Source organism: Bos javanicus, chromosome 10, assembly GCF_032452875.1.
Source record: "Bos javanicus breed banteng chromosome 10, ARS-OSU_banteng_1.0, whole genome shotgun sequence".
NCBI lineage: Eukaryota > Metazoa > Chordata > Mammalia > Artiodactyla > Bovidae > Bos > Bos javanicus.
The window spans coordinates 3,171,392-3,193,147 of NC_083877.1; the positions used below are offsets into that span (position 1 = coordinate 3,171,392).

The following is a 21,756-nucleotide window of genomic DNA, read 5'->3' on the forward strand; positions in this document are numbered from 1 at the left end:
TTCTATAGTGGTGATTTTCCTAGAATATAATATTGGTTAATACAGCATAGAATAACTTTGGTTTTTTAAATCCCCTTTTGTACTTTGGCCACCTCATGCGAAGAGTTACTCATTGGAAAAGACTCTGATGCTGGGAGGGATTGGGGGCAGGAGGAGAAGGGGACAACAGAGGATGAGATGGCTGGATGGCATCACTGACTTGATGGACGTTGAGTCTGAGTGAACTCTGAGAGTTGGTGATGGACAGGGAGGCCTGGCGTGCTGCGATTCATGGGGTCACAAAGAGTCGGACACGACTGAGCGACTGAACTGAACTGAACTGATCTGTCCTCTTAGATAAAAATTATTTCATTTTCTCTGAGAAAACAATTTTCCCCCAAGTAGTGATTAAACTGTTTTACCCTTGAGGAGGAAAAAATAATTTCATATTCTGTTAATATTTATATTAATGTCAGACTTTGTTATGTAAATTGTAGCTAATTCAGGCACTTGGGTCTAGATGCAGAGTTTGGAGTCAAGTTTCAGTGATTTTTGTCTTGATGTGGGAAACTAGTGTTTCTTTTTCTCTCTTGAGAAGCTTGTATGACCAGTGTTTCTTTGTGGGAGGATGTCAAGTCTTCTGCAGGGTCTCGCTCCCACACTGTGCTGAACACTTTAAATGCCATTTCCTATGATCCCACCCTTAACACTTCCTACTCCATGTTTCCCAGATCATCTCATGTGCTCCCTAAGCTGCACAGTGTGCATTCACAGCCCTCAAACCCATGACCCTTGGCAAACCATCTAAACCAAATTAGAGGAAAATGCAGAAAACTGATGAATAGAAAACAATGTCCAGTCCAGTGAACCGATTCAGTTATCATGTATTTGCTTACCTTCACAGGGCTTCCCTTGTGGCTCAGCTGGTAAAGAATCCGCCTGCAATGCGGGAGACCTGGGTTCGATCCCTGGTTTGGGAAGATCCCCTGGAGAAGGGAAAGTCTACCCACCCCAGTATTCTGGTCTATACTTTAGACTCACATCGGTTGGCATGAAACCATCTTTGTGCAAAGACCAGCCTGACTCCTTTTACTTTTCTGCAGGAGAGGTCAGGGTTTGTGTAGGTGATACTTAAGCCAAAAGAGCAGAGGCAGTGGGTCATGATCAGAGGTGCCACCTGGGGAGCTGGGGACTTAGCAGACCAGAACCACCCTGTAGAACCTAGCCTGAGTTTTGAAGTCCCAGGTCTCAGGGGTCATTTCTCTACCAGACAGAATCAGTTGATCTGGTCCCTGAGAAGCAGTTCCTGCTGGTGGTGCTGCCAAGCTAGACGACACTGGTTTATTTTAGTTTTAGTTTTAGAGCTCCTGGTGGGAATTTCAACTCAAGAATGTGAATGCTGCACACAAGGCAGTTCCCACTGTCTGGGCAGCAAATGCAAAGTAGGAAGGAGAGGCAAGTTGTCCTCTCTGTCTCTCAGCCATCTGTGGGGTTCTCTGTGGACCCCAAGAGACTGAAGGGACCCTACAATTGACAAGGCCTGCCCTCAAGCGATAAACCCATCTGTAAAGCCTTGAAAACTTTACAGGCTTCTCCTACAAGTTCTTTTTATAAGATACACCAGCACATACAGAATATTCTCTTCTCCTTTAGGTCTGTTCTTATCATTCAGGTTTCTCCAAGAAAGTGGGAAGTCATATTCTATAGATACCCAAACTGAATCTCAAATGCTCAGTTTTCTGTTCATCTATGTTAATTATTTTGTATTGTCTGTGACTATGCAACCTGAAGTTATGGCCTACACTTAACCACACTAGCTTCGCTAAAGGCATTTGGCATGATGTAAGTTTCAATTAATTTTTATAGGCTCCTTTCCTAACCTCCAAACCAACTCTGTCAGCTACACACATGTACTTTCCTGAGGGGACCACACACATACTGGTTTCTCTCAAGTTCTTTGCTGAGACTTTTTCACTTCCTACTTGATGGATGAAGTCAGCTTTCCCCTGCTGTTTCTTAATTTTTTTATGGGGGGTCACAGAACCACTCTAGATCTGCTGAATACTGTAGACCCACTCCTCATGTAACTGCATATGCAAACTAATTCATACTTGCAGGTTATTTTATGACTCCCTGACCTCTGCATGAACCCCAGGGCTAGGATCCAGTGACTGTGAGAAAACCTCACCTCCTAGTGAAAGTGAAAATCTGCCCATCAGATGGCAAAATATGAAGAGAGAATTTTCATGGTGGAAAATAATTTGATTGCTTCAGGTGGCAGTGAAAGTAATAATTCTTATTTTTTAATCAGTCTGGATTCAGAATTCAGGGGAATATCCAAATATTAATTACCTAAAAAAATAGTAGAATTGAGGGTTAGTCTTAGACTTTTCCATAATAGCACATACAGAAGTTATTATTATTTTTTGGTTAATTTTGATTCATATTCCCCCCTGGGTAACTAACTATAAGTTGTTCATAAGAAACATGTTAATCTATCAGGAATTAAATGGCTCTTCCTTGTTCTTCATATTTTGAGAGCTTTTGCTGTATTAAAAGTGATCTAGATAGTTTTACCTTGCAACTTATTTTTTAATTCTGTTGAGACATAAAACAATTTATAGTAATTGTTGGTTATATGACGGGTCATAATAAGCAATCGTATGAGTTCTTATTCAAATTGCAAGCTGCTTGTATTGTCTCATAACTTCAAACAAATCAGCCTGTGCAGAGCCATTTGCTCTAGCTATATAATATGTTGAAAATATGAATAATAACCCTTACATTTACATCAAATTTTGGCCTTTGAGACAAGAATATAATAACATATTATAAAATAGATTTAGCTGGCATCTTATCATAATTCTCGGGTCTTATTAATACATTTGAAACCACTAATACAAAAACTGCTTATGTGTTTGATGCTGAAGCATAATGGAAGTCATTAAGTTACATTCACAAATGTTGTATATGTGTCATGTTTTATTCCCATTATTTAAGGTTGACAATTTATGTTTGCTAGATCTGATAAGCCTATACTCAGAGCACTTTGTAACAGGTTTACTATTAAATAAATTTCATAGACAGTATAAAAACTTAAAATGCAGAAAAATACAAAGTAGGAAATTAAAAGTACCAATATTCCTATCCCCAGGGTCTCTGTATAATGAGAGGGATTTCTCTCCATAAGGAAGTTTAACCTCTATCATGATAGCAGGGGTTTTTAGTTTTCAGTTATTTATCATGTCTTATGCTTTCTCCTTTTCATTTCAATATGACCATCCTTTCTAATTCCTAATTTTTAATAAATGCTGGAGAGGGTGTGGAGAAAAGGGAACCCTCTTAGACTGTTGGTGGGAATGCAAACTAGCACAGCCACTACGGAGAACAGTGTGGAGATTCCTTAAAAAACTGGAAATAGAACTGCCATACGACCCAGCAATCCCACTGCTGGGCATACACACTGAGGAAACCAGAATTGAAAGAGACACATGTACCCCAATGTTCATCGCAGCACTGTTTACAATAGCCAGGACATGGAAGCAACCGAGATGTCCATCAGCAGATGAATGGATAAGAAAGCTGTGGTACATATACACAATGGAGTATTACTCAGCCATTAAAAAGAATACATTTGAATCAGTTCTAATGAAGTGGATGAAACTACAGAGTAAAGTAAGCCAGAAAGAAAAACACCAATACAGTATACTAACGCATATATATGGAATTTAGAAAGATAGTAACAATAACCCTGTATACGAGACAACAAAAGAGACACTGATGTATAGAACAGTCTTGTGGACTCTGTTGGAGAGGGAGAGGGTGGGATGATTTGGGAGAATGGCATTGAAACATGTATAATATCATATATGAAACGAGTCGCCAGTCCAGGTTCGATGCACGATACTGGATGCTTGGGGCTGGTGCACTGGGATGACCCAGAGGGATGGTACAGGGAGGGAGGAGGGAGGAGGGTTCAGGATGGGGAACACATGTATACCTGTGGTGGATTCATGTTGATCTATGGCAAAACCAATACAATGTTGTAAAGTTTAAAAATAAAATAAAACTAAAAAAAGAAAAATTAAAAAAAATAAAAATAAAAAATATGGACTACTTTCTGTAAGGTATATATGATGTGTAAAACCATTTTTATTTAAACTCAAATATAGAATATTGGATAGGAGTTTGGACTTTGAGTCACCACTTTTTCCAGAATTGGCCATGTCACTTTCATTCTGTGTGAAGTTGTGTATCTCCCTTTTTTTCATCTTTATCTCCTATAAAATGGGGGAAATTGTCATACCACTGTCATAAGGAAGAACAGTTATCTAAATGAGGAATGTATGAATAAATATATGTGAAGTTCTTAGTGCAATATCTGGTATTTAATAAATAACTATTATGCCAGCTCTTACTGGGAATGCTGGTGGTGCTTTTGAATAAAAACCATTTTTTTTTTCTGATCGTAAGTTTTTTTATAATGCTTATTCATAAACAGTATTTACATGTGCTAATTAGAAAGAGAAAATACCTTCTCTTAAATAGTAGTTTCCTCCTATTCTTTCAGTAAGTTCAGTTGCTCAGTCGTGTCCAGCTCTTTGTGACCCCACGGACTGCAGCACACCAGGCTTCCCTGTCCATCATCAACTCCTGGAGCTTGCTCAAACTCATGTCCATTACGTTGGTGATGCCATCCAACCATCTCATTCTCTGTCATCCCCTTCTCCTCCTGCCTTCAATCTTTCCCAGGATCGCTGTCGTTTCCAATGAGTCAGTTCTTCGCATCAGGTGGCCAAAATATTGGAGCTTTAGCTTCAGTATCAGTCCTTCCAAAGAATACTCAGGACTGATTTCCTTTAGGATTGACTGGTTTGATCTCCTTGCAATCCAAGAGACTCTCAAGAGTCTTCTCCAAAACCATAGTTAAAAAGCATCAATTCTTCAGTGCTTAGCTTTCTTTATAGTCCAACTCTCACATGCATACATGATTACTGGAAAAACCATGTCAGTAAAGTCACATCTCTGCTTTTTGCTATACTGTTTAGGTTGGTCATAGCTTTTCTTCAAAGGAGCAAGCGTCTTTTAATTTCATGGCTGCAGTCACCATCTGCAATAGAGCAGAGAAAATTGGAGCTCTGCTCTTGGAGCCCAAGAAAATAAAAGTCTCTCATCTAAAGTTTCCCCATCTATTTGCCATAAAGTGATGGGACCAGATGCCATGATATTGGTTTATTCAGTGTTGAGCTTTAGGCCAACTTTTTCACTCTTCTCTTGCACTTTCATTAAGAGGCTCTTTAGTTCTTTACTTTCTGTCAAAAGGGTGGTATCATCTGTGTATCTGAGGTTATTGATATTTCTCCCAGCAGTCTTGATTCCAGCTTGTGCTTCATCTAGCCTGGCATTTTGTGTGATGTACTCTGCATATAAGTTAAATAAGCAGGATTACAATACACAGCCTTGACATACCCCTTTCCCATTCTTTATCTACCATCAATAGTTGACAGTGTTAAACTTTTCTATAGTTATAAGTGTATATAGAGAGATACATGTGAAAGTGAAATTCACTGAGTTGTGTCTGACTCTTTGTGACCCCATGGACTATACTGTCCATGGAATTCTCCAGGCCAGAATACTAAAGTGGATAGCCTTTCCCTTCTCCAGGGGATCTTCCTGACCCAGGGATCAAACCCAGGTCTTTTGCATTGCAGGCAGAATTTTTTACCAGCTGAGCTGTCAGGGAAGCCCAAGAATACTGGAGTGGGTAGCCTATCCCTTCTTCAGCAGGTCTTCCCACTCCAGGAATCAAACTGGGATTTCCTGCATTGCAGGCAGATTTTTTACCAACTGAGCTATCAGGGAATTTGTATATATGCAAATCCACAAAATTTGTATAGATAATTTTAAAGAAATTATACTAAATGTTATGTTTTATAGAATCATGAATTTTTCACTTGATAAATGCCAGAAACCTTTCTATGTCAATGTGAGTAAACATTCTCTTTATAAAGGTTTTATACATTTTTTCCTATAATTTAAAAATTCATTTGTATCCTAAAGTTTTATTCCTGCTATGAAGGAAAGCTATTAATTTTTGTATTTTTATCTTATAACAGGTTCCCTTACTGAATTTTCCTGTTTGTTTTCTTAGTTTTATTCAGTTTATTCTTTAGAATTTCTAGGTAGACATCATATCAAGAGCAAAAAATTTAATTATGTCTTATTCTAATACTTTTCATCCCTTTTTCTTTACTGCATTGGCCAAAATTGCCATTATATGTTGAATAACTATAAATGGTATCTTCCTTATTTAACTCTTGCCTTTGCTAGGAATGCTCTTTTCATTTAAATGAAAAATTTGTTTGCTGAAACCTTAGAATCATTCTTGGATAATTTGCATTCAATCTGTTAACAAATTCAGTTGGAAATACCCTCAAAATATATGCTCCAGTTCCTTTTATATATATCCACTACTACTTCGTAGGTCAAGTCACCATGATGTTTTACCTGGCACTGCAGTACTTGCTAAGAGTTCTGTATGTATCCACCTTTTCTTCTTTGTAATCTGTTGTTCCTAAACAGAATGATCTTTTTCAAATGTAAAGCTAGTCTTGTCAATGCCATGGCTAAGTTTCCAGGCATTGTAATCGTATTTAGAATAAATTCCAAATTTTTGCAAAATTTCCACATGACTTATCCTTGACAACCTCTCCAGGCTTATTTCCTAAAACTCTTAGTTGTTCCCATTCTGTTCTCAATCTTGCTAAACTGGTCTTCCTGTTGTTCCTCAAACACATCAACAAGGCTTCTGCCTCCAATCCCTTGAATTTCCCTCTTTCTGGAATATTCTATACCATGATATTCCTGTACCTCATTCCTCACTTTGTATATATAGACCCATGCTCCTTCAGTTCAGTTCAGCCACTCAGTCATGTCCTACTCTTTGTGACCCCATGGACTGCAGCCCGCCAGGCCTCCCTGTCCGTCACCAACTCCCAGTGTTTACTCAAAATCACATCCATCATGTCGGTGATGTCATCCAACCATCTCATCCTCTGTCATCCCCTTCTCCTTCCGCCTTCAATCTTTCCCAGCATCAGGGTCTTCCAAGGAGTCAGTTCTTTGCATCAGGTGGCCAAAGTATTGGAGTTTCAGCTTCAACATCAGTCCTTCCAATGATTATTCAGGACTGATTTCCTTTAGGATGGATTGGTTGCACCTGCTTGTAGTCCAAGGGACTCGCAAGAGTCTTCTCCAACACCACAGTTCAAAAGCATCAATTCTTTGGCACTAAGCTTTCTTTATAGTCAAGTTCTCACATCCATACATGACTACTGGAAAAACCATAGCTTTGACTAGATGGACTATTGTTGATTAAGTAATGTCTCTGCTTTTTAATATGCTGTCTAGATTGGTCATAGCTTTTCTTCCAAGGAGTAAGCATCTTTCAATTTCATGGCTTCAGTCATCATCTGCAGTGATTTTGGAGCCCCCCAAAATAAAGTCTCTCACTGTTTCCTTTGTTTCTCCATCTATTTGCCATGAAGTGATGGGACCAGATGCCATGATCTTAGTTTTCTGAACGTTGAGCTTTAAGCCAACTTTTTCACTCTCCTCTTTCACTTTCATCAAGACACTCTTTAGTTCTTCTTCACTTTCTGCCATAAGGGTGGTGTCATCTGCATATCTGAGGTTATTGATATTTCTCCCAGCAATCTTGATTCCAGCTTGTGCTTCCTCCAGCCCAGCATTTCTCATGATGTACTCTGCATATGAGTTAAATAAGCAGGGTGACAATATACAGCCTTGACGTACTCCTTTCCCGATTTGGACCTAGTCTGTTGTTCCATGTCTAGTTCTAACTGTTGCTTCTTGACCTACATACAGATTTCTCAAGAGGCAGGTCAGGTGGTCTGGTATTCCCATCTCTTTCAGAATTTTCCACAGATTGTTGTGATCGCCACAGCCCATGCTCCTTAGAGCAATATTTTCTAGCCACCTTACCTGGAGGTGCATCTCATTCACTATAGTCTTTGTCCTTTTGCTCAGGTTTTGTCTTCCTAACAATTAAAAACCCTTGACATTATATTATACAGTAATTTGTTTGTTTATTATTGTTTCTTTGGTAGGATATAAACTCTTTGGAAGTCTGTCTTTATGTTGTTTATTGCTTTGTCTTCCCTGGTTATAACAGTGCCTAGGGCATAGTAAGAACTCCATGCACGCTATTTTTAGGATGAATCAATCAATCGGTACAGTACTTTTCAAGTGCAATCATGGAAAGTCACATTTACCTTGGCATTTTAAAGACTCTTAGAAGTCTGGCAATTCTGTTTAACCTTGTTTAAGGCCTTCCTGTTTCACATAATTGTTTAAACATGATAAACTTTTTCTCCAATATATCACTAGTAAAAGCTTATACAATCTTGCTCTGTTGAATCTGAATTGGGAACCCGGCTTTGTTGTTCTCACTCTTTCTCTGTTTTTTATGCTATCCTTATCAGATTTTGAGGTAAGAGTCCTTCCAGCTTTAAAATTAAGTGGAAATTTTAAGCTTATCCGTGTGATCTGAAACAGTTTTAAAGTTAAAATAAGGTCATTAATTATTTCCTTGAAATCTTGAGAGAAACTTAAAATATCTAGATCTAGTGTCAATGGTCAAGGTTATAATTCGACAGTCTTCTGTGTTTTTCTAAGATCCGGAAGATTTTATACCTTTTCATAAATTATTAAATTTAATTTTTTCTGGGAATTAAATCACTTAATATGGTTTATGTATGGTATAATATTTATATAATTTTCTCATATTTTAAAGTCTTTGTGTATATGCTTTTATGGTTCTTTTATCATTCCTAATGTTTATGTGTCTGTGTTTTTCATTATTTGGTTACATTTTGGTCTCTTGGTAAATATGCCAGAGTTTATATGTTATATCTGTCTCTATTACTTGGTTTTATTTATTAATACAGCTATTTGGTGGTAGGGAGACTTGGTTCTAATACGTTTTTAACTCCTTTCATGTGGTTTAATAAATTCCTCCATGAGGGAAATTTGTTTTCACTTTAGTTGAATTATAGCAAAAAAAAAAGTCTCTAGGAGTCTACACTTCAGAATATATTGAGATTCTCACATAATAGAGCAAGCTCATTTTTGGTAAATTTTCATTTTATAAATGTTTTGGAACATGTATAGGACACAGGTTTTATTTATATTTATAGTCAAGCCAGATAACTGCATTATCAATGTTCTCTTCAATTTTGGATGGTACTTTAAATTATTAAAACAATCATATTGATTGTCCTTTATTTCTACTAATTTTTGATTTACACATTCTTGTGCTGTATTAACTGAAGTATGAAACTTTATGGCCATTAAATCAACTTTGTGAGATATTTGCTTCTATGGTCATGACTAAAGCTGGCCTGGACTTGTGTCCTTTTTCTACTACTTTTGTTGAGTTTTAATAACAAAGTTATGTTAGTCTCATAAAAGAAGGAGCCCGAAAGAGATGTATCTTCTTTTTCCTATTCTCTAGAAGACTTTGTGTAAGATATCTTTTCAATATCTTTGATAGAACTTGCTGGAAAATCCATCTAAACCCATAGTTTTTTTGTGGGAAAGTTTTACTGGACTTTATAAATGAATTCAGTTCAACTTCTAATTATGTTTTGTTAAAGAAATATTTATGCTTACTTCATACTTCCAACATTGTTATTGAGAGGTCAAAATCAGTCTGTGTTGTTCCTACCTATTTAGTCTTTGCATTTAAGATTGTCTTGATGTCTTTGTTTTCTGCAGCTTCACTCTGATGTATATAGGTCTGGATTTGCTTTTACTTATCCTATGAATTTTTCTTAAGGCTTATTGAATAAGAATTGTTTTCTTTCATCAATCTGAATTAAAATATCCGTTCATTTTAAACACTGCTTCTTTCCTATTCTTCTGGAAATCAAATTAATGTATGTTACACTATGTCTTTTAATGTCTCTTACCTTGTCCAATGTATGTTTCATGTTTTTATCTCCCCACATTTCATTCCAGCTGTTTTCTTTTAATCTATCTTCTAGTTTTTTTAATTTTCTCTTTAGTAGTGTTAAACTCACCTATCGAGTCCTTAATTGTATTATTGCATTGTTCATTTCTACAACTTCCAGTTAATTTTCAAGTCTTTAGTGTCAGATTTTACTTTTTTCCAATTGCTTATTATAATACTTAAATTCAGCTTCTATCTCATTGATCATAGTAACTACATTACTTTATATGTAAAGTATATTACATAATTCATAAACACAGATTTTATTTCGGTTGCCTATGGTTTGTGTTGATTTTAACTATTGTTGCCTTTTTTCTGTATTATATAGTCTTTTATTATTTGCTAAAAATTTTATTTGAAAATTTATTTTTGAGGAATAATTTGAGACTTATATATCTTCTAACAGAGAAGAATATGCTTTTTTAGTGACCAGTACTTAAGAGTGAAAGTGGTCTTAGATCAAGGCTTAGGGATTTTCTAAGTTACCTAGTTGACCTGTCAGAACGTCCTAACGTAAGAGTGCATCCCCCAAGTTTCCCCACCACCAATAGAGTATATGCTGCGTTAAGTTTCTACCTTTAGTGAGTGAAAGTCGCTCAGTCGTGTCCGACTCTTTGCAACCCCATGGACTGTATAGTCCATGGAATTCTCCAGGTCAGAATACTGGAGTGGGTAGCCTTTCCTTTGTCCAGGGGATCTTCCCAACCCAGGGACCAAACCTAGGTCTTCCACATTGCAGGCAGATTCTTTATCAGCTGAGCCTCAAGGGAGACCCAAGACTACTGGAGTGGGTAGCCTATTCCTTCTCCTGTGGATCTTTCTGACCCAAGAATCGAACCAATGGTTCCTGCATTGCAGGCAGATTCCTTACCAACTGGTCTATGAGGGAAGCAAATAAATTTTCTACCTTTGGTGGGCACTAAATTCAGATTCATTCTTCCAGCTCCTGAAATTTACATAAAATATCTACTTGCCTTTCAGTGCTTACCCCCCGCAAATAGACAAATTAGTATAAAAGCATCAGCCAGGGAAGAGGGAATACTCTTCAGGGTATTGAATCCTGGTGTCTTCAGCACCTAAATCTTGCCGCTTCTCAATTTCAGGAACTCCCCCTCTCAGGTGCTTCTCCTACATAGGCAGTGTGCCTGAAAAGAAGGTCCCTAATGGATCTCTTTTTATTTTATCTTCTCAACAAGAAATTCCATGATGTCTTGTTGGGTGTTTGATGTTATTGCTGCTACTGCTAAGTCACTTCAGTAGAGCCTGACTCTGTGCGACCCTGTAGATGGCAGCCCACCAGGCTCCCGTCCCTGGGATTCTCCAGGCAAGAACACTGGAGTGGGTTGCCATTTCCTTCTCCAATGCATGAAAGTGAAAAGTGAAAGTGAAGTTGCTCAGTCATGTCCGACTCTTCAAAACCCCATGGATTGCAGCGCACCAGGCTCCTCCATCCACGGGATTTTCCAGGCAAGAGTACTGGAGTGGGGTGCCATTGCCTTCTCTGGTTTGATGTTATTGGGCTGGCCCAAAAGTTTGTTTGGGTTTCCTGTAAGACGTTACAGAAAAAAACCCAAACTGAAATTAAGATATTTTCTGGTTTTTTCACCAAATATTTTGGTGGTCTTCATGGGGTGATGCCAATGGCCTAGTCTGTCATAAGCACAAGTGGAAACCTCTGTGTATGTTTATGTGTATGAGTTTGTGTGACTGTAATAATTAGCTTTATTTTTTTGTTTGTTTTACTATTTTTTATTATACTTTATGCCAGCAGGTTGAACAATATGCTGAACACGGAATTTTTATTTTTTTTAATTTTATTTTTATTATAATTTTTTTTTTTGACTTTACAATATTGTATTGGTTTTGCCATACATCAACATGCATCTGCCACAGGTGTACACGTGTTCCCCATCCTGAACTCCCTCCCATCTCCCTCCCCATACCATCCCTCTGGGTCATCCGAGTGCACCAGCCCCAAGCTTCCTGTATCCTGCATCGAACCTGGACTGGCGATTCATTTCTTATGATATTATACATGTTTTAATGCCATTCTCCCAAATCACCCCCCCTCACAGAGTCCAAAAGACTGTTCTATACACCTGTGTCTCTTTTGCTGTCTCACATACAGGGTTGTCATTACCATCTTTCTAAATTCCATATATATGTGTTGGTATACTGTATTGGTGTTTTTCTTTCTTTTAAAAACTCATTTCTAGTACTAGTCTATTTCAGTTCAAGCTCTTTCTTCTGGTGGCAACTTGTTATTCTCCTTTTAAATGATGAGTTTCTGTCATGTTTAATGATTTTTCGTTGACTGCTCATGTTGAAAGCAGATCTAGACAGTTGAGTATTAGTGACTGATAAAGTCTCCATTTGCAGTCCTGTTGCCTTCATCACTTGAAATATGCTCAGGTATATTGGATGAAAATAGACAGTTAGGCATGCCCCGTCATAAGCGAGTGATCCACTCTCTTATGGATCCACTACATGGATTTATAGATGAACTTCACCACCACACTTTGGGCAATTAATGCCAGCAAAAGGCAAAGAAGTGGACATTTTCCATGTTCAGTACAAACTAGGCATTATAAAAAGAGATAGTCTGGTATTCCCCTCTATATCACTTTCAAACTTACAATTTCCACAGGCCTTTGAAGACAGTTAACAGCATGGGCTGGAGAAGGCAGTGGCACCCCACTCCAGTACTCTTGCCTGGAGAATCCCATGGACAGAGGAGCCTGGTAGGCTGCAGTGCATGGGATCGAGAAGAGTCAGACACGACTGAGCAACTTCACTTTCACTTTTCACTTTCATGCATTGGAGAAGGAAATGGCAACCCACTCCAGTGTTCTTGCCTGGAGAATCCCAGGGATGGCAGAGCCTGATGGGCTGCTCTCTACGGGGTCGCACAGAGTCGGACACGACTGAAGTGACTTAGCAGGAGCAGCAGCAGCAGCATGGGCACTGAAGCCACATAACCTGAGCTCTCACTTATTAGTTGTGTAATTTGGGTCAAGTAATATAGTCCCTCTATACTTCATGTTTCTAATCTCAAGATAATAATAGTACCTCCTTGGATTACTAAAGGAAGTACAATTAGAGCGATGCATGGCATTTAAGTAGTAAATGCTCAATAAATGTTGACTGTCCTCATGTCCCATGTGAGCTTTAAACACATAGGTTTAAAATTCCTTTTCTTTTTTTTCCCATTGCTAGATATCATGATTTATGTGAGATTGTTCTGAATATTTAATACAAAATTTTCCCATACAACTATTTTGCTGATAGTTATTTAAAATCCTTTTATTTTATCAATGTTTGATAAAAGAACAAAATATTGAACTTCCTCAGGCTATTAGAGTAACCTGAGCACCACAATTCTACATCTTTCTAGATAACAGAAAATTTTCTGGTTTTAATTTATAATTTTATGTCAAATTATTATACCCTAAATTATTTTCTTCAAATTTCTTTATGGTTGGCTTTTGTTAATCAGGTTACATTTAGTCAGTTAGATAATTGGCACTTGGAAGTTTTGCTGTTCAAAAGAAATGATCTCCTTTTGGCATCTAAAACAAAGGATATAATTTGTAGTAAGCAGGCTATCCTTGTCTTCTGGTGGTGGAGTCTGCTCAACTTTAAACGACTTATTCAGTTAGAAGCTAATTAATGTGTTAAAAACTCTAGTTGAAAAGGTTGGCAACATCTATAATCAGATGAGTAATTTACTAGAGATAGAAATTATAAGACATGATCTGATGGAAATGCTAGAAATTACGTGCGGGCATAATCAAGGTTAAATGAGATCCTAATGGTAGGGAGTCTGATCCAATAGGATGAGTATCTTTATAAGACACCAGAAGGTGGTGTCTTCTGTCCACGCACGTGCACAGTGAAGGCCCAGGAGAGGACATGGTGAGGAGGCAGCTGTCTGCAGGCTAGGCAGAGAGCCCTCACCGGGACCTGAGGTGGTAGCATCTTCATCTAGGACTTTTAGCCTCCAGAATTGTGAGAAAATAAATTTCTGTTGTTTAAGGTATCCAAGATATATTATTGTTGTTGTTGTTAAGGAAGCCTGAGCAGACTCAAATAGTTGGGTAGAATTTATAGAGAATTCCAATTAGAGAAAATCTGAGCAAATACATGGAAGAAAGAATAAGGTTTATCAGGGTATGTGCAAGTGAATTAGTAGTGCTTGAACATTAAAACAAGTCTGTGATGAATGAATAAGAATGGCAATAATGAGTAAATAATGATAAATAAATTGAGTCATTTCATGGAAGCCCTTAAATTCCATACTGAGGAATTTGGATTTTGTCCTAAAAACGCAGATGAGAATTAAGTAATAAATTCACAAGATAACATTTATGGGTTTTTTTTTCATATGTGTTATTACTTTATTTCACAGAAAGTAGCAACTTTCTGTGAATGAGAAGGATTATTTTTATTTTCACATTATAGACAACATAATTATCATTTTTAATCAACAATTGTAGGCCATGTGAATGATGAATTTTTGTGGACATAAACTGAGGGAGAGGAGATCATTAGGAAGCTATTCTAGTCTTCAAGATAACAGACAACACAGGCTTAAACCACTATACTGGAGGTAAAGATGGAAAGAGCTGACATGGATCTAAATACCCCTGTAGGTAAAAATAACATCTCATTGTTGTCTTTGAGGTAAAAATTAAGAGAACAAGAGATGTAAGGGATTCTTTGCAGGCAGAAACAGATCCCAATTTTTAAATACATGATGCATACACAATTTGGGAGATTATTTTAATGGAAAATAATACATAATTATAAAATACCCGCCCCCCTGGTTTGGCTCCATGATAAATTCACCTCCATGGGTAGATTTACGCTTAAATGTCTGGATAGATCTTGTGCCGTCAGTTCTGCTCACATTCATATGGAAAGGGCACAAATGGGGAAGGGGGGGCAGCGAATGGGTTTGGTTTTGGTCATCCCCATATAGGCATCAGAGAAGCAGTTAGAAATGTTTGAAAGGATGCTCGACATAATAGTCTGAAGCTTTTGAAATCTGAATTTGCAGAATAAGTATATTAATTTAGGAGTCATCAGAGATTAAGCAGAAGTTAAAACTAAGTAAAACAATTGGATCATCCAAAGAAGACATTCAAGTATGAAATTTTGAGGAACACTTTAACAGATGCAGAGACTCAATGAGAGAACAATAACATTTTAGTTCAGTGGTCTAGGTATTAAATAACAGCAGTGCTGAAGGGAATTGAAGTGTGTTATTTCAGAAATTTTAGTTGACCAGGAAGACTAGAACAATTTGACAACAGAGGGATGAATGAAAAGCATGAACGAGGATGATAATGAGTTATAGCGCTCGGGCCAGTTGAGTAGATGAAATTGGCATACTAATGTGGGAAGTCAGAACAGTTTTTGAAAAAATGGCTAATTTGAAGTGACTTCAGAATATCATAATAGAAATGTCTATTAGCAGTTGGAAATGCATCCAGCAATTGCTGACTTTGAGCTCGATATTATCTTTGTCTTTATTTTCCAATGTAAAGGGGAAAGTTCCAAAATGTAATATCACTTGTCTAGTGCCTGGTACTCCTATAGAAGGTGAGTTCAGAATCATCAGCCAGTCAGTGGTATTCTAAGCTCTAGGAGTGGGGAAAGTTACTGCAAGAATATTCAAAGGATGCCCACAGACAGAATCCTAGAGAATACCAAGAGCCAAGAGAATAGAGGATAAAAGCCAACCAAAAAGCTTTTGCTCTCTATTTCTCTCTTCCCTCACTCCCTGGCAAGCACCAAGTTGCTTTCTTCCTCTGTGGATTTATATATTCTGGATATTTTATGCAAATTATATAATATGTGACCTTTTGCGTTTGGCTTCTTTTACTTGGCATAACATTTTTGAAGTTTAGCCAAGTTTGTACCTTGTATCAGTATTTCATTTTTGTGGCTGAATAATATTCTGTTCTGTGTCTGTGCCACAGTTTATTTATGTATTCACCCACTGATGAACATATGGGTTGTTTCCACCTTTTAGCTATTAAAATCGGACAACTGTGAACATGCATTAATTTGAATACCTGTTTTTGATTATTTTGCGTATATACCTAGAATTGTTGGTGCAAGTAAAATTCTTTAACTTTCTGAAGATTCCTGAACTGTTTTCCACAGGGAGTTAACCATTTTATATTTCTACCAGTAATGTGTAAATTTTCTAATTTCTTCATATCCTTGCCAACACTTATATCTATTTGCTTGTTTATTTGATAACCGCTCTTGTGAGTATGGGCTTCCCTCGTGGCTCAGACGGTGAAGAATCAGCCTGCAATGAGGGATACCTGGGTTTGATCCTTGGGTTGGGAAAATCCCCTGGAGGAGGGCATGGAACCCACTCCAGTATTCTTACCTGGAGAATCCCATGGACAGAGGAGTCTGGCGGGCTGCGGTCCATGGCGTCGCAGAGTCAGACATGACTGAACGATTAACACTTTCACTTGTGGGTTAAGGCAGTACCTCATGATTCTGATTTGCATTTCTGTGATGATTAATGATGTTGAACATCTTTTTGTGTGCTTGTCAGACATTTGTATATCTCCTTTGGAGAAATTTCATTCAGTTCAAGTCTCTGGTCATTTTTTAATTGGCTTGTTTTTATTTTGTTATTGAATTGTACATGTATTTTTGTGTTTTAAAGAATAAATCCTTGTCAGATATGTGATTTGCAAGTATTTTTACCCAATCTGTAGGTTGTTTTTCACTCTTTTGGTACTGTTCTTTGCATGAAAAATTAGATTGATGTAGTCCAATTTATTTACTTTTTTTTCTTTTGTTGTTTGAGCATTCAGTGTCAATTTAAGAATCCTTTGCTAAACCAAGGTCATAAAGACTTACTCCTAGGGACTTCCCTGGAAGTTCAGTGGTTAAGATTCCCTGCTTCCAATGCGAGGGGTGTGAGTTCAGTCCCTGTCAGGGAACTAAGATTCCATAGCACAGCCAAAAATAATTTTTTCTATAACTTTAGTTCTTAATTTAGATCACTGATCCATTTTTAGTTAATTTGTATATATAATATGGGGTAAGGGTCCAACTTCTTTCTTTTATATGTGGGTATACAGTTAGTACCCTCATACCATTTGTTCAAAAGACTGTCTCTGTCCCATTTAAGTGATCTTGGTACCCTTGTTGAAAATCACCTGGTCATAGAGTTAAAAATCTTTTTCTGAGCCCAATTTTGTTTCATTGCTGTGTATATATTTATCCTTTCTCCAGCACCACACTGTTGGTATTACTTTAGTTTTGTAATTAGTTTTGAAATCTGGAGTGAATCCTCCAAATTTGTTCTTTTTCAAGATTATTTTGACAGTTTAACCAGTTTCAGGATTGTTTAACTTGAAATTTCATATGAATTTAAGAATGTGCTTTTCTATTGCTGTGAAAAAGGCTAATAGAGTTTTGATAGGATTGCTTTGAATTTGTAGGTCATTTCGCCATTTTAACAATATTAAGTCTTCAAATTCATGAACTTAGGATATCTTTCCATTTCCTTAGATTTAAAAAAAATTATTTTCGTTAGCTATTACAGTTTTCAGCATAAAAGTCTTTCATGTCTTTGGCCAAGTTTATTCATAGGTATTTTATTCTTTTGGATACTACTGTAAATAGAATTATTTTCTTAATATCCTTTTTCATTCATTGCTGATATGTAAAAGACAACTAATATTGTGCATGATCTTGTATCCTGCAACTTTTTGAATTGACTTATTATTCATAAAGCATATTGGCTTATCATTTTCTTATCTTGTGATATATTTTTCTGGCTTTGGTTTCATGGTAATATAGGCCTCATAGAATGAATTATGATGTTTTCCTTCCTGCTCTATTATTTTGGAATAGTTTGAGAAAGATTGATGTTAATTCTTCTCTATATGTTTGGTAGAAATCACCACTGAAGCTTGATCCTGGACTTTTCTCTATTGGAAGGTTGATTACTGATAAAAAAAAAAAAAAAAAAATCTCTTGTTCTAGGTATATGCAGATTTATTATTCTTCCCAATTCAGTTTTGGTAATTTATGTATTTCTAGTTTTTATTTCTCTAAGTAATCTAACTTTTGTGTATAGTTGTTTATGATATTCTTTTATAATCCTATTTATTTTTTAATTTTAAATTTATTTTTTAATTGAAGGGTAATTGCTTTACAGAATTGTGCTGGTTTCTGCCAAACATCAAGTCACTAGTAATATCCCCACTTTCATTTCTGATTTTCTTTTTGTGCATCTCTCTTCTCTTCTCTTAGTAAGTCTAGCTAAAAGTTTATCAATTGTTTATGTTTTTGAAGAATCAACTTTTGGTTTCATTGATTCTATTATTTTGTTATTCTTTATTTCATTTATCTCTACTCTTATCATTTACTTACTTCTGCTAGCTTTGCCTTTAGCTTGCCCTTGTTTTTCTAGTTCTTTTTTATTTTTTTTTTTCTAGTTCTTTAAGATATAAAATGTGATTATTGATTTGGGAATGTTTATTTTTGTTAATGTAAGCATCTACAGCTATAAACTTCCTTGTGAGCATTGCTTTTGCAGTGTTCCATAAATTTTGCTAATGTTGTTTTTGTTTTCCTTTGTTTCTGATTTCTCTTGTGATTAGTTCTTTGAGCTGTTGATTATTTGAGTGTGATTTTTAGTTTTACATACTTATGAATTTTCCAGTTTCCTTCCTGTTATTGACATCATTCCATTTCCATTGGAAAAGATAATTTTGATAATTGCAATCTTTTAAATTTATTGAGATCTGTTTTATGGCCTAACATATGCTCTATCCTTGTGAATGTTTCATGTACACTTGAGAAGAATGTGCATTACGCTATGACTATGATTTTGTGCATCAAGTACAATATATTGGATTATAATGAAAAACACTGTACAGTTATTAAAATATATGGGCTTCCCTCATAGCGCAGTTGGTAAAGAATCTGCTTGCAATGCATGAGACCTGGGTTTGATCTCTGGGTTGGGAAGATCCCCTGGAGAAGGGAAAGGCTACCACTCCAGCATGAAAAACACTGTACAGTTATTAAAATATCTTCAAATGTTATGATATAATAATAAATAAGACTTTAATTAAAACCTTGAATAAGGTACCGTGCTCAATGAACATGAGTTTGAGTGAACTCCAGGAGTTGGTGATGGACAAGGAGGCCTGGCATGCTATGATTCATGGGGTCGCAAAGAGTCGGACACGACTCAACAACTAAACTGAACCGAACTGAATCTCAAAATTGTAATACATATGAACAGTATTTTAAGATACCTACATAATCTAATATGATATAAAAATATGTATCATTTCTTTTGGTGACAAAGTCATAGGTACTTAGTATTAATGGAATTAGTAATTAAAGGAAATAATACATTTCAGTTAAAGGTTAGCAAAAATAAAGATGCCACATTTTTCTGAAACTCATAGACATACTGAATTCTATCCCCACACCCTCTGTAGGCCTAAAAACCCTAAGTGAAGAACTTCATCTAATGGGTTTTTCTTTAATTTCAAAACACTGCTCTAAGCCATTGGTAAGTACTTTTTGGAGGTTAAAGGAAGGAGAATGGGCAACTCTACCTAGCCCTACCACAAGTCATCTCCATCCTAGAGAAGAGACTTACTTTTCCCTTCTGGCGACATCTCAGTCCCAAAGTAGAATCAAATCTCGGTGTCCTGATGGAAGGAAGAGGCTGAAGCTCTTGCTTCAGCTACCAGCATCATTGCCTACCCTCATAAAGTAGCTTTGGGGACAAATTCTTCGGCATTTACTATGATTAGAAAAAAGTCTCATTTCTGAGGCTTAATTAGTATTAGCAGCACCAAAAAGTCTCTGTAGAAATGGCCTTGGGTAAGAGCAAATTAGTGTTTTTAATTATTATCATTAAAAATGAATATTTACAGGAAATTGGGCTGAAGGCCATCTGGCCCAAGCACATTCCTAAGGGAGGCCATGAATCACTAAAGGGGTGAAAGGGAGAGCATGGTACAGAGGGGATGGAACTATTTATAGCTTCTCAAGGCTTCAGTTGAAGTCACCAGATAGAAAGGGCATTTAAAAGTTAAAGCAAGCATCAGAGACTCAGTATGAAGAATGTGAGTGTTTTTTAAAGAAACATGTCCACACCTTAATATTAAAATGTGGTTATATATATATATTTCTTTCTTCACTCCCATGTATTTAATCTTTATTATTTCTTTTAATTGAGAGATGTAAAGTAAGCCCTTTAGACTTTATTTACATTGGCCTTGGCAGGTCATTTTATTTCAGTGGCTCTCTGTGAATAATATGCCATCCTTAGTTATTTCCTTGGTGTTATGTGAATGAAAGAGTTGGTACTGATGAAGTTGTGCAATATTTGGATTCTTTTTAAGCATAAATAATTAATTATTTCAATAATATAAAATCATATCTTAAATATAGGATTGAGTTGTATGGTGTTAACTTTAGGTCATTTCTTTTATCTGCCTTTCTTGTGCTGTGCTAAGTCACTTCAGTTGTGTCTGACTCTCTGCAACCCTATGGACTGGAGCCCACCAGGCTTTTCTGTCTATGGGATTCTCCAGGCAGGAATGCGGAGTGGATTGCCATTTCCTATTCCAATCTTTGTTTCTTAATTACTATAAAATATTATTTGCTTATAAAAAACAAGTCAGAGAAAGAATGATTAGATTTTATTCTTTGCTATTCTTAACGCTTTGACAAAATAATACTGTAAGATCTAATGATAGCGAGATTTTGGGAAAGAGGACTCTCTCCTCTTTTGCCCCTGGGGAAATAAATTACTGAAACACTTTTGGGAAGTAAGTTGCAATTTATCTCAAGAAAATTAAAATAGTAATATGATTAGACTTCATAATTCCACATCTAAGAATTTATCCTGGGGAAAAATCATAAATACAAAAAAATCTTTCTGTGAAGATATATTCATCACAGCATTATTTATAAAATTAAAAATTAAGACATTCTAAATATGACATAATTGAGGTTGGGTTATATAAGGGATATAATATTTGGCCATTAAAAATAGTATACATTAAGTGTTTGTAACAGCATGGAAAATGTTCAAGCATTTGTGTAGTATATACCAAGTGAGGTGTGTTAGTGCAGTGATAAAAGCACAAGCCCAGGCTTTATAATTGTGCAGCTTATTCCTACAATTATATATTAAGTAAATAAAGCAAGAAGAAAAATTATGATATAGAATATCATCATAAATATGCTGTTAGAAATCATCCTGAATAGAAACCAAGGATCAGATTAAAGAAACCAAAATGTATCCAGAAGTTGATCTTGAAAAATCTTTCTGTGCAAATATATTCACCACAGCACTATTTATGAAATTAAAAATTAAGACAGTCTAAATATGACATAATAGATAGTGGGTTATATAAGGGATTATATAAAATCTTGGGTAAATTATTTTGTTCTCTTTCAAATTTTCTGTTTTCTAAAATTTTATAATTAGAAGGTAAATTAATATATCAGCTAAAAAAATACTTATAAGCTAAAATTAACATGTAAGCTAAAAGGAATGATAGTAATACAGCTTTCTTGTAACATGTGTGATACCTCTATTTTGCAGACCCACTTCAGATGTACAGTGTTTTTCATGGGGAATTTCTGTGCTGGCCAGTTCAGTTCAGTTCAGTTCAGTCACTCAGTCGTGTCCCACTCTTCACGACCCCGTGAATCGCAGCACGCCA

General features: G+C 36.3%; 1 protein-coding gene across 4 annotated transcripts in view; it reads left to right on the top strand.

Moving 5' to 3' along the window:
* KCNN2 (potassium calcium-activated channel subfamily N member 2) overlaps positions 1 to 21,756 on the top strand; it is a 508,283-nt gene that overhangs the window by 243,053 nt on the left and 243,474 nt on the right. The window contains exon 3 of one of the 4 annotated variants that reach the window (XM_061429915.1): positions 18,197 to 18,240. The exons of the other annotated variants lie outside the window; for them this stretch is intronic. The gene's annotated coding sequence lies outside the window, so the exon portion shown is untranslated. The remainder of the gene's footprint in view (positions 1 to 18,196; positions 18,241 to 21,756) is intronic. 4 annotated transcript variants of the gene reach the window in all.